General features: G+C 37.9%; 1 long non-coding RNA gene across 1 annotated transcript; it reads right to left on the reverse strand.

Moving 5' to 3' along the window:
• Positions 1–2425: 2425 nt before the first annotated feature.
• Positions 2426–9247, reverse strand: LOC130808822 (uncharacterized). The gene is made up of 3 exons (XR_009040741.1): positions 7016–9247; positions 6014–6644; positions 2426–5933 (listed from the first exon to the last, which is right to left on the reverse strand). It is a non-coding gene; the product is annotated as an uncharacterized LOC130808822 (long non-coding RNA).
• Between the last annotated feature and the right edge of the window lie 2587 nt (positions 9248–11834).

The following is an 11834-nucleotide window of genomic DNA, read 5'->3' on the forward strand; positions in this document are numbered from 1 at the left end:
CATCTACGGGTTTTTGGGTGTTTATGTTTTCCTCTCTTTCCCTCCACTACTATTCACAAACTTCATCCACGTTCCACTCCATGTGTCTTTTTAGGATACTCGTCCTCTCATCGAGGTTATAAGTGCTATGATCTCTCATCCCGTAAAATCATTATATCTCAACATGTTCTATTTGACGAGGCCACCTTTCCTTTTTCTCAATCTTCTTCCCCGTCTCCCCAAAACTATCAATTTTTAGATGATAATCTCCCACTTCATTTCCTCAAAACATCCTCTACCCTTCCCCTATTCAGTTTTCACAACTTAGCCCACCAACTTCCCCTCCCCAGCCTATTCTACCTTCTGGGCCCAATTTCTCACCTAACCCAATACCTGTTCCCACCCCTCCCCCCCCCCCCCCCCCCCCTGCCAGCCTCTCCTTGCTTCTAGTTTCAACAGTTTCCTCCAGCCCATCAGACTACATTCCACCCCTATCTCCTCCTGGGCCTACTGATCCTTTAAGCCCATCAGCTTTCTCTCCCTCCACCTTTGGGCCTGCTACCATTTCCGGCCCAGCTGCTATCCCAACACCTACTGGGCCTGCCTCACGCAGCCCAGCCCATTCCCACGCTTCATCATCACCACCCGGCATGGTTACGCGTAGTCAGCATGGTATTTTTAAACCCAATCCCAAATACTACTCCCAAGCTTTATATGTTTCTTTTTCACCTTTACCTAAATCTCCTCTTCATGCCCTTCGTGGCCCAAACTGGAAGCTAGCTATGAAAGAGGAATTTGATGCCTTAATTGAAAATCATACTTGGGATTTGGTACCTCGTCCTCCTAATGCTAATATCATTCGGTCTTTTTGGGTGTTTCGTGTCAAGACCAAGTCCGATGGTTCTTTTGAGCGCTATAAAGCGCGTCTTGTTGGTGATGGTAAATCTCAAAGGGAAGGCATTGACTGTGATGAAACTTTTAGTCCGGTTGTGAAACCTGCTTCTATTCACATTGTTTTAAGTATTGCTCTTTCCAGGTCTTGGTCTATTCATCAACTAGATGTTAAGAATGCTTTTTTGCATGTTCACTTGACTGAGACTGTTTACATGCATCAGCCTCTGGGTTTTCGTGATCCTACTCGTCCTGATCATGTTTGTCTGCTTCGTAAGTCTCTTTATGGTCTCAAACAGGCTCCTCGAGCTTGGTACCACCGGTTTGCCACTTTTGTGACTACTATTGGATTTTCTAACAGCATTTCTGATAATTCTCTTTTTATTTATTGTCATGGTTCTGATATTGCTTATCTGTTATTATATGTGGACGATATTATTCTTACGACTTCTTCTGATTCACTCCGTGAGTCTATTATGTCCAAACTTAGCTCTGAGTTTGCCATGAAGGATTTGGGTCCTCTTAATTATTTTTTGGGTATTGCTGTTAATCATACTTCCACGGGCCTCTTTCTATCTCAACAACGGTATGCATCTGAACTTCTTGAAAAGGCTGGCATGTCTCAATGTAACCCTGTTGCTACTCCTGTTGCTACCTCCGTCAAACTTTGTGCTAATGCTAGTTCTCCTTGTGATGATCCTACCTTGTATCGTAGCCTAGCTGGTGCTTTGTAGTATCTTACATTCACCCGCCCAGATATTTCATATGCTGTTCAGAAGGTTTGCCTCTATATGCATGATCCTAGAATTGAACATATGGCTGCTATTCATCGCATTCTTCGCTATGTCAAAGGTACTATTCACTATGGTCTGCAGTTGTATCGTTCTAATCTTTCGAATCTTTTGTCCTATACCGATGCTGATTGGGGTGGTTGTCCTGATACTCGCCGCTCCACTTCTGGATACTGTGTTTTTCTGGGTGATAATTTAATTTCATGGTCCGCTAAACGCCAACCTACTGTTTCCAAGTCTAGTGCTGAGGCTGAATATCGTGGTGTTGCTAACGTTGTTTCTGAAACTTGTTGGATTCGCAATTTACTTCTTGAACTTCACTGTCCTATTAATACAGCTACTCTTGTCTATTGTGACAATGTTAGTGCCGTCTATTTGGCTGGTAATCCCGTACATCACCAGCGCACTAAGCATATTGAGATTGACATTCACTTTGTTCGTGAAAAAGTTAAACGTCGTGATGTTCGGGTGCTTCATGTTCCAACCCGTTATCAGATTGCTGACATTTTCACCAAAGGTCTTCCTCAAGTATTATTTGATGATTTTCGTTCCAGTCTCTAAACCTCCCGATTCGACAGCGGGGTGTATTAGAATATAGAATAATATCTTTAGTTTCCTAAAGTATGATTTGTAATCTTGTATATATTTACATTTCTTCTAATGAGAATGCAACCAAATCATTCTAACAATTATGATAGCAGCGATAGCAACACAATAATAGCAGTGATAGCAACATAATGATAACAAAACAACAACAACGGCAACAACATGCGACAGTAGCAACATTAAAAGAACATGAGACAATAGCAATTACAAAACCTGAGAGCAGCAACAAAACTACACGAACAAACTGACGGTGGCTTTGTAACAAATTGTAGACCATTCCGAAAGTGCAAATAAAGCATTCAACACTTTATAAAATTCCAGTTCAACTTCTTGGAATTGTTTAGTATTTAATCACATAACATTCAAGCACACATTATGATTGTTCAACAATCAGTGTTTTGATAATGATACCCACTGTATGTTCTCTCAAGTTGACTTATAGATTTTCAAGTAATTTTGATGGGAAGAAACATATATAGAAAGCTCGTAAAAGACCCCATCAAGTGTTCTTAAGCTTGTAGTCATATTGGTCATCTTTAATCAATTCATGGTCGATGGAAGTCAAAGTGTTCACTTAACTTGTGTAATGTTAAAGGTTAACTGGACAGTTTATAGTTGTGGGTTTTGTGCTTTTTATGGCTCTTCAATCGTCGTGCTATGTTAAAGTGTCCTCCAGCTGATACTTCATCTTTTGTGGGTTTTATGGATCTTCAATCATCGTGCTAAGTCCAGAAAGAGACAATATCTTTCGTAATCAAAGATTTTCTTTCTGAAGGTTGTGGACTTGCAGTCAAAAGTAGCACCCTGATCAGCAAATTTCTCAATATCTTGCTTGTTTATGGATATGTCAATTGATCTAATCATACTTGTACAATGAACAACTCCACAAAAAGCTTCTATGAGCCTTGAATTTATTGTATCCACATCTTCGTTCCTAGGTGTAAGTATAGCTCTTTTAGCAAACAGCTCCGGTGTTGCACTTGCAACGGATATGTGAGGATAAACTTGTTGGAGCAGATCGTCTATGTAGCAGATGATGCACCACACTGCAAACTGAAGTTTGATGAGATGGTAATGTGCTCACTTTCCTCGGTTTGCAGTCACCATTCCCTGGAGCAAGTAAGTAATCTGAGAATGCAGGATCTTCACGAGCCCTAATATTCTCAGTTAGTCGTAAGCGGGTGAAAAGAAGCCACAAAGGTGAACAAACCAAACTGTATTCAATGATTTCTTCTTGTGTTTTTTTGGAAACAACAGGAACAGTTTGTTGAAAGTCGCCCCATAAAACCACGTTCTTCCATCAAAAGGAACATCAGGCAAACACAAGTCTCTCAAAAGTAAATCAAGCGACTTGATTTTTCCTCTACGAGCCATGGAAGGTTCATCCCAAATAATCAATGCAGCTTCTTTGATAAGGGCAGCAAGACTTGATTGTTTCCCGACGTTGCATGACATGTACTGGCCACAATCCTTTTGTATCTTAAATCTATAATGAACGGCACGACCAATAGGCATGTTAGAAGCTGCAATACCGAAAGTCGCAGTTGGAAGCACTATCTTTTCAAGTAGTCAGACTTTTGCATACAAGGCCTTATATAAAAACGTTTTCCCAATTCCACCTAGACCATCAATGAAAAACAACCCAGCCATTCCTTGTTTAACATGGAAAATAATGCGCTTGTATGCTGCATGTTGTTCATCATTCAATAATGATCGCGCTTCCATAGAAGATGCTGGAATTGGAGCATCTAAAGCATTAATTATATCTCGCGTCCATTGAAATGCCATATCTGTATCCCTATAAAGATGTTATAAACCATAGTCAGCAAGAGTCTTAACCATGTTCTCCAAGAAGACTTTAAAAGACCGAGCAATCAGCGCTAAAACCTTGTGAGGTTCATTAGGATGCTGTAGTGCATAGTCTTCTAAAAGGTAAGGGTAATAGCGATCCAGAAGATGAACAGGGGCAATTGGTTCTAGAAAAATTAGGTCTGTAGCAAAAAGACGACGCAGAGCATGTGGCATCTGGACCTCGATTGCTTCATTCAAACATTATTCGATTAAGTCATCTGGCTCAACAAACCCTCGCTTCAATGCGGCTTCATGAAATGTCGAGCATCGTTGATGTTTACTGTAAGCAAGCCATCAAAAGAGCGAGGACCAACAACCCGTACTAACAATAAGCGTAAATAGTAGCGTTCATCCTCTGAAGGTGCAACAAATGCAAGTCTACCAATTACCTTGCTCCGCTTCCTTTTGTTCTAAGATTTACATTGTGCATGCCAAACATGGTGCTCTGCAAATTCAGAGAAGCAATATTTTGGCTCAGAAAGATGTGATGCATTTTATGAAAAGAACTCTGTGAGAATAGTTTTAGCTCTTGATTCACTACTCATAAAATGCCCAAGATTCTCCGAAGTGTTAAAACAAACACTTTGCTTATTTGGCAAATGAACCTGTAGAGGTAGAACTGTAGGCTGCATGTCATATAAATCAAATGAAAAAATTCTCAGCGCAACTTCAGGGGGAGACACCCATCTACCAGATTGGAATCTTTCGACCTTATCAATAACATGCAGCTCATCTCTAGGACCAATGCTAACTGATATTTTATCATTGCCCTTGTAGACATACTTATAAAGGTATTTGACGGCCTTGATAGTTGAGCATATTTCTACATTGATATGGCAATCAAAAGACGCAAGAAGATATGGGTTATATGGAATAACCCAACGATTATCGAATTCCACACCAAGTATGCGGACATATCCACTGGTATCTCGCTGCGTATATGTTGGATAGCCGTCATCAGAATGCGTTGTGAATGTGGTAAATTCGCTTTGATACTTATTTCTACACATATGCTTACCATCACGCTTTACCATAGATGGGCACTTCGGATTAAACGAGCCACATGGACCATGCATCATATGCCGTAATACAAGGCCTCTCAAGTATTGGTAAGACGGTGTTGGTATCTCCGCACTAACAAACTAATCGAACTGTTGTGGCTGCCTGATCTTCGACTGAGGTTGCAAAATAATTAAAAAGTGTGCATGAGGAAGACCACGCTTTTGGAATTCAATTACACATATCATTGCAGCAACTGCTCCAAAAAATTTCTTTTCTCGTATAATCTTTTTTAGAGCCACTAATTTTGCACGAAAGATCCTAGAACCCAAATCCGGCCTATCCTGGGCATGTTCACCTTCTGCAAGTTCTTGTTTGATCTCGGCCCAATTTGCGTTGCAAGTGATTGTGAGGAAAATATCAGGTTCCCATATCTCTGCACAAGGGCCATCGCATTCAAATAGCGGTTCTTCATACCTCTTAGGCCACCGATAAATGAAAACGGCGACCTCTTGGGCCACCGATAAATGAAAACGGTGGGATGATACGACACCCAATATTTGATGCACAACAGTCACCATTGTTCATGCTGCCCATTATCCCCTGGTAAGTTCAGCACGTAGTTGTGCTTGGTTGTGGCGCACAAAATCTAGACGCGTGTTCTCGATCTTTACATACATGTCAACCAGAAATTGCTGAAAAAGGCGGCCAGCCCTTACAAGATAATTATGCTGACGTATCTGAAGCCTATAAGCATAGTACTCGATACATGATAGTCTTTGTTGACTTGACGATCTTTGAAACCATCTGCAGCAACTGTATTAAGAATATGAGAATATAAGTACATGATAAGAGAAACGTATCAATCAATTAACGAATAATCTCTATACACTTACCGATTGCTTCATCTAAGAGTTATTCTTCAGTAGTGTTTGCTAATTTTGGAGTAATTGGGTTGCGATTGCGGTGTCTCCATGTTCTATGATCATAAGAAACTGTTCATAACCCTTGATGCCATCCACAATCCCTATTAGGAAATAACAACGGATACTACAAAGGATCGTAACATCCATAATAATGATAAATACTGTAGGATATAGGTGATTTACTCCAAACAAGTATATAAGGACTCCTTGTTTCATTTGATGGTAAATCATCAATCCAAATTGCAGCAACCTCATCAGATGTTGGGGCATTGTATAACCTTTGGTCTAAACATGGATTCTTATTTAAGAAAACCCTCGTATTCTCGTGAACATCTATATGCCACAAAGAACGGAAGAAATGTGAATACGGATTACGATCTATGATCTCCATAAGTAAACTAACAACAGTAGGATTAAGTTCTGGAAAGATATCAGAGCGATGTTCCTTTTCAAATTGGCCATAAAAAAATAAAGCTGCAAGAACTTTGGCTTCTCAGCTTCTTCAGGTAGCAAATCTGGCACATAGTGATAAAGTTGTCCATGGAGTTTGAACGCATAAATGCCTTTGTGTGTACGCGCATCAATAGAGCCTCCAGGCAAACTAAAGGCAAACATATTATTGTATAAGCGAAAACACTTTCAAAAATGGATTCCAATTTAGTGTCACTTGAGAAAAGCTCAATAAGTTGCAAAGGATACTCATTCGTAGTAATCTTAACTATGCCATCACCACAACAGACTAATTTTAATTCGTAAGCGAAATGCTTAGGCCTACATGATGCACAAAATATAGAATCCGCAAGTCTAAATAGGGAAGTCGGAAAAATTTTACCTGCAACTATGTTTAAAGAGGTCTAACTTTAAAGTACTTTGAATAATAATGTGAAAATTTTTTTTTAGATATATCATGTATATGAATGTGATTGAACGGTGTATATAGACAAAAAGAGGCGTTGGCAAAAAGAAGATTACCCATGAATATTTGCTCCATGAAATCACCTACAGTTGAATTCGGATCATTGATTGGCAAGCGCCCTATTAGTCGCATAAGAATATTACTCCCTCCACACCAATATAAATGTCTCATTTGCATGGGCACGGATATTAACAGTGGTTTGGGGCCCATTAAAAAGGTGGTAGTTGAGTAATTAGTAAAGGGTAACTAGTAAAGAGTAGTGGAGGGAGTATTAATTAGTAATCTATCTAACTTTGTAAAAACCAAAAACATAACAAACGCACAAACACCTATTCGCTTTCTCTTCTTTAAAGGAGCATTGGAACTTGAAGGTTGTGTTCCAATATTAGCATGCTTATTGATTTCAATGGCAGGGCTAATGAGTGCACAATCATGGGCTGTAACCGTAACACTCCGGCTCCTTGGACCGCCGATGATTACTCATGAAGACCGTAGACTGGCCTCATAGACCAACACAAGTCTTTTCCAGCGCACTTTGGCCTCACTCATGCGCGCCCGGAAAAACATCCCAGAAGGTCACCCATCCTAAGCTTGCTCCCCACCAAACACGTTTAACTGTGAAGTTCTTAGCAAATTGACTCCCATGAAAAAAAAGATGCACCTTGTTGATATGAGTAGTTTATCAATTCTTTTTCATGCTAAACCCGGACTATCACAGTAACACTCATTATTTTTACGACGTCATTATTTATTATTTTAATAACATTTGGAGATTTTATAATTATATTAAATTATTTTGAATTAGTTTAAATAAATTTCCTTCATATATTTATATTAAAAATATAATTACCATTTCTAAAATAAAAAGATTCGAATCCAAATTATTATTTTAATTTAAAATGTATTAGCGCACAAAAGTGAGTTTTTTAGTTGGGTCTCGCAAGAAAATGAATTTAGATAAATAAATAAATAATTAAGTAAATAAATAAAACAAAACGCATGGGTTAGGGTTTTGAGTGGCTCCTTCCCTCACTCAAAAAAATCAAGCCTCACTTCTTCCCTCCTTCTTTCTCTCCCTTCTCCTTGCGCCGCCAGTGAGCAGTTGTGCCACCACCAGCAACCGGCCAGCCTGCTGCCACGGCCTCCACAGGAAGTCGTTTTCTCTTCCTTCCCCCACGACAGCAACCAGCAGTAGCAGGCTACAGTTTCCCTCCACGAGCAGCAGCAACTGCTGCCATTTCCACCACCAACGGCAACGGCTGCCTTGCACGGTTGCACCGCCACCAATTTTGGTCCTCCACCACCCTAACCACTTATCTCCTCACCGCTTTTCTCTTGTTTAACCTTTGGAAGTCATCTCATCTTTCCGATTGATTTTTCTTGTTTCTAATTGGAATTTTACTAAGTTTTGTGTTGATTTTGTATTATTTTTATTGAATCTTATTATGGGTAGTAGTTAAAAGGTGTTGTCTTTGAACATGGATTGGTTAGTGTTTGATGTAGAGATAAAATTATTAATGGTGTGTGCTTTTATACTACATTTTGTGGTGTGGTGATTATTTGAATAACCTTACAAGTTATTTTAAGACTTAATTGGTTGATTATTGTTGTGATAATTAGTAATGATTATGATCATAGTTGACTATGGAAGTGATTTTTGGTTGATAAAATAGTTGTTAATTGTTGTTATTTGATTATTGTTAATTACAAATACTTTTGTTAGGTTATTGAAGTTATAAATGCATAATTTTAGTTAGGTCATGATTATGATTTCAACTTATTGTTGATGGTTGTTAAAGCTACCTGTTGTGATGTTTTGATTGTAGTTTTCTAGCTTTGGAGAATGTAGCGATCGGTATCGCGATTCGATAACTTTTAAAAAAAATTGTCATTTTCGCTATGTAAGTATTATATTAACATCGCAAAGATTTAGGTGTAACTTGTTATTTTAAAGGTAATGTGAACCGATGAAACTCAAATTGAGTTTATGAAAAGGGAATGTTTCACATAATAGTCTATTCTTAAATTGATGGAAAGCCCTATATTCTTGTTGAATTAATGATTATGATTTGTGTTGAATGAGATTTGCGCTTGCCTTGATCGGATAATAGTGATTTCTTTGGCATTTAGTTGGCATGAGAAAGTAGATATGGACTTATTAGTTCTACTCCTAGCTTATATAGGTACCCATTTCATAAAAGGAGGTAGAACTTTAGTTGAGTGATTTTTATGACTTTGGTCATGCGATGACGCTTACAGATACGTACACGCAGTAACTAACACTTATATGCAATTTCCCTTAAGACATTATTGTTTGTTGTGATAATATGTATTTAGTCGAAACTATGAGGTACTAGTGAGTAAACTTTATGTAAAGATATATCGACTATGAAATCCTTGAGCTTAGAAGAGTTTAGAGAATAAGAGTGTTAGTAGAAGGCGGGGACTATCCCCATATTTAATTAAGAATTAAATTATATCTTACTTAGAGTTAGAAAGACTCCTTTATAGGTGAATTTCAATTTTTTTTGAGCTGCTGAGTGGGTTTTGCCGTTTTGCTATCCCAGGGCACTAATAAATAGTAGAAAGCGGGAATTATTCCTACTTGGTAAAGCATTAGATTATGATGAGTTGGCGTGACTCAACTAGATTATGTCCGATTGATTTAGTAGTCTCCTAGGTGAGATCCAAGGGGATCACTGTATGGGGGGGTATGAGCATACCTTTTCATTGGGCGCTGTGTGGCCGATACCGCCTCTTGACTAAGGTGTTACTATGTAGGCTTTGCAAACCCCAATATGCTAGCCTCTTCCCTAGATTTAGTACCCCAGTGTGTTTGTTTTTTCCCGAACGTATGACCCGAGTACTAACGTGTACTATTTTTGTTTTCATTGTTGATGGCTTGTCTTTGATGGCCCTGCTATGACACGTTAATCTATGATCTTACGTTGCAGCGGGGATACCATAGATAATCATTACAGGTGGTGGAGCTTCCTTGCATTGCATATGGGGGGAAACGAGTGAGAAACCTGAAGTGTACAATATTCTTTTGTCTACATGTGGTTTCTTTTAATTAAGTTGTTTATATTTTGAGTTTGAGTTACATGTACTCCTCTGTATAAGTTATTTCCGTTGCGTATTTTTGTGGTTTGTATGATTTAAATAGTTTATCATTCTCTTTCTTCCATTGAACTCAAGCGTTTATATTGGAACCACAATCTATGCTTAGCATGTCGAACCGAAGATTAGGCGATGATTATTCCGCCATGATATTTTATTACAAGGCCGATGGTGCCTCTTCATTATTATGATTTATTGATCATTATTTGTTCAGTGCGTCCAACTTTAGGGCAGATATTACTGAAATATTTTGTACAATCTTGTATCGGAGTTTTCTAATCCCTTTAAACTAAATCATTCAAACTTTAACCTTTTTCTTTCTTTAATCATTTTAAATAAAATTATTTATTTCTTTTTTTTATGTAACACCCAATTTTCCTCCGTTTTCTTGCGGTTTAAAGGGTCGAAAATTCTATTTATTTATGTTTTTTTTAGGGAACACCCGAATTTCCTCCGTTCTCTTGCGGTTTTCGTTCCGTATAAAGGGTCGGAAATTCAGGGGTGTTACATGCACAAATTTAACATGTGGTTAAGAAGATTATGGATTTTTCACAATCCGCTTACTTTTATGTTCGATATTGATATAGGTTGGCTATGTATTAAACCAGAACCAAACTATAAACACACATTTGTATTTTGACGTTTCGAATTCAATAAATAGGGCTGATTAGTTTCTATTGTAATGGAATTGTTTTGTGATTTATTTGTGGTTTCAAACAAGGAAAATTAAGAAAGATATGTTGATTGAACAACTTAAAATAGTTGAACCAAAGGTTTAATTCGATACAGAATTCACCACGAAATTAAAGCTATGGGCTCCTAAGAACACATTCAATCTTTAGCCAAAAGAATGAAAAGCAAAGGAACTTCAACTTACTTTCAACTACTCCAAATTAAAATTAAATTGCAAAGAAAGAACAAGAAATGCTCAAAGGTTGTTTGTATTAAAGATGTAATGGAAGTGAATGAATTACAAGAGAGCAAGTAGCCTATTTATACTAAAGCATTCAACTACCAAAGATTACAATTTGCAAGCTTCCAACAGCTACATTTTAAATCTAGCGGATAAAAGCAAGTCTCCAACAGCTATATTTTTTTATCTAGAGGATATTTGGAAATAAAGTGATTGGCTTGATTTGAATTGATTTGCAAATCTCCTTCAATAATCTTCATATATCCTTGATGATTTTCAGCCATTTTATTGATTTTGTGGCTGAATGCTTTGTTTCGATTCTTGCTTCGCACGCTTTGTAAATTTCGAACCCATTTGAGCCAAAAATAAATACTAGACTTAAAAGAAAATTACAACTCAACTAACTAAACATGAGACATGATTAAGCTTGATCCTAAACATGGCTTAATCATCTCTAAGACTTTTTATTGTAAAAGAAAACAACCAGACTCAAATATTCAAAATAAAATAAAAAGACTTAAATAATAATACGACCCAAAAGAGAAGACTTAGTTTATGTCTACGAAATTAAAGGACTTCAGTTTTGGACCTTGAATTTGAGCGTCTTCCATTTAATGTATCATTATATTGATCTTGGCTAGCTCAGGAAAACTAGATGTAAACCCCAATATGCTAGCCTCTTCCCTAAATTTAGTACCCCAGTGTGTTTGTTTTTTCCCGAACGTATGACCCGAGTACTAACGTGTACTATTTTTGTTTTCATTGTTGATGGCTTGTCTTTGATGGCCCTGCTATGACACGTAAAACTATGATCTTACGTTGTAGCGGGGATACCATAGATA

Source organism: Amaranthus tricolor, chromosome 3 (assembly GCF_026212465.1).
Source record: "Amaranthus tricolor cultivar Red isolate AtriRed21 chromosome 3, ASM2621246v1, whole genome shotgun sequence".
Classification (NCBI taxonomy): domain Eukaryota; kingdom Viridiplantae; phylum Streptophyta; class Magnoliopsida; order Caryophyllales; family Amaranthaceae; genus Amaranthus; species Amaranthus tricolor.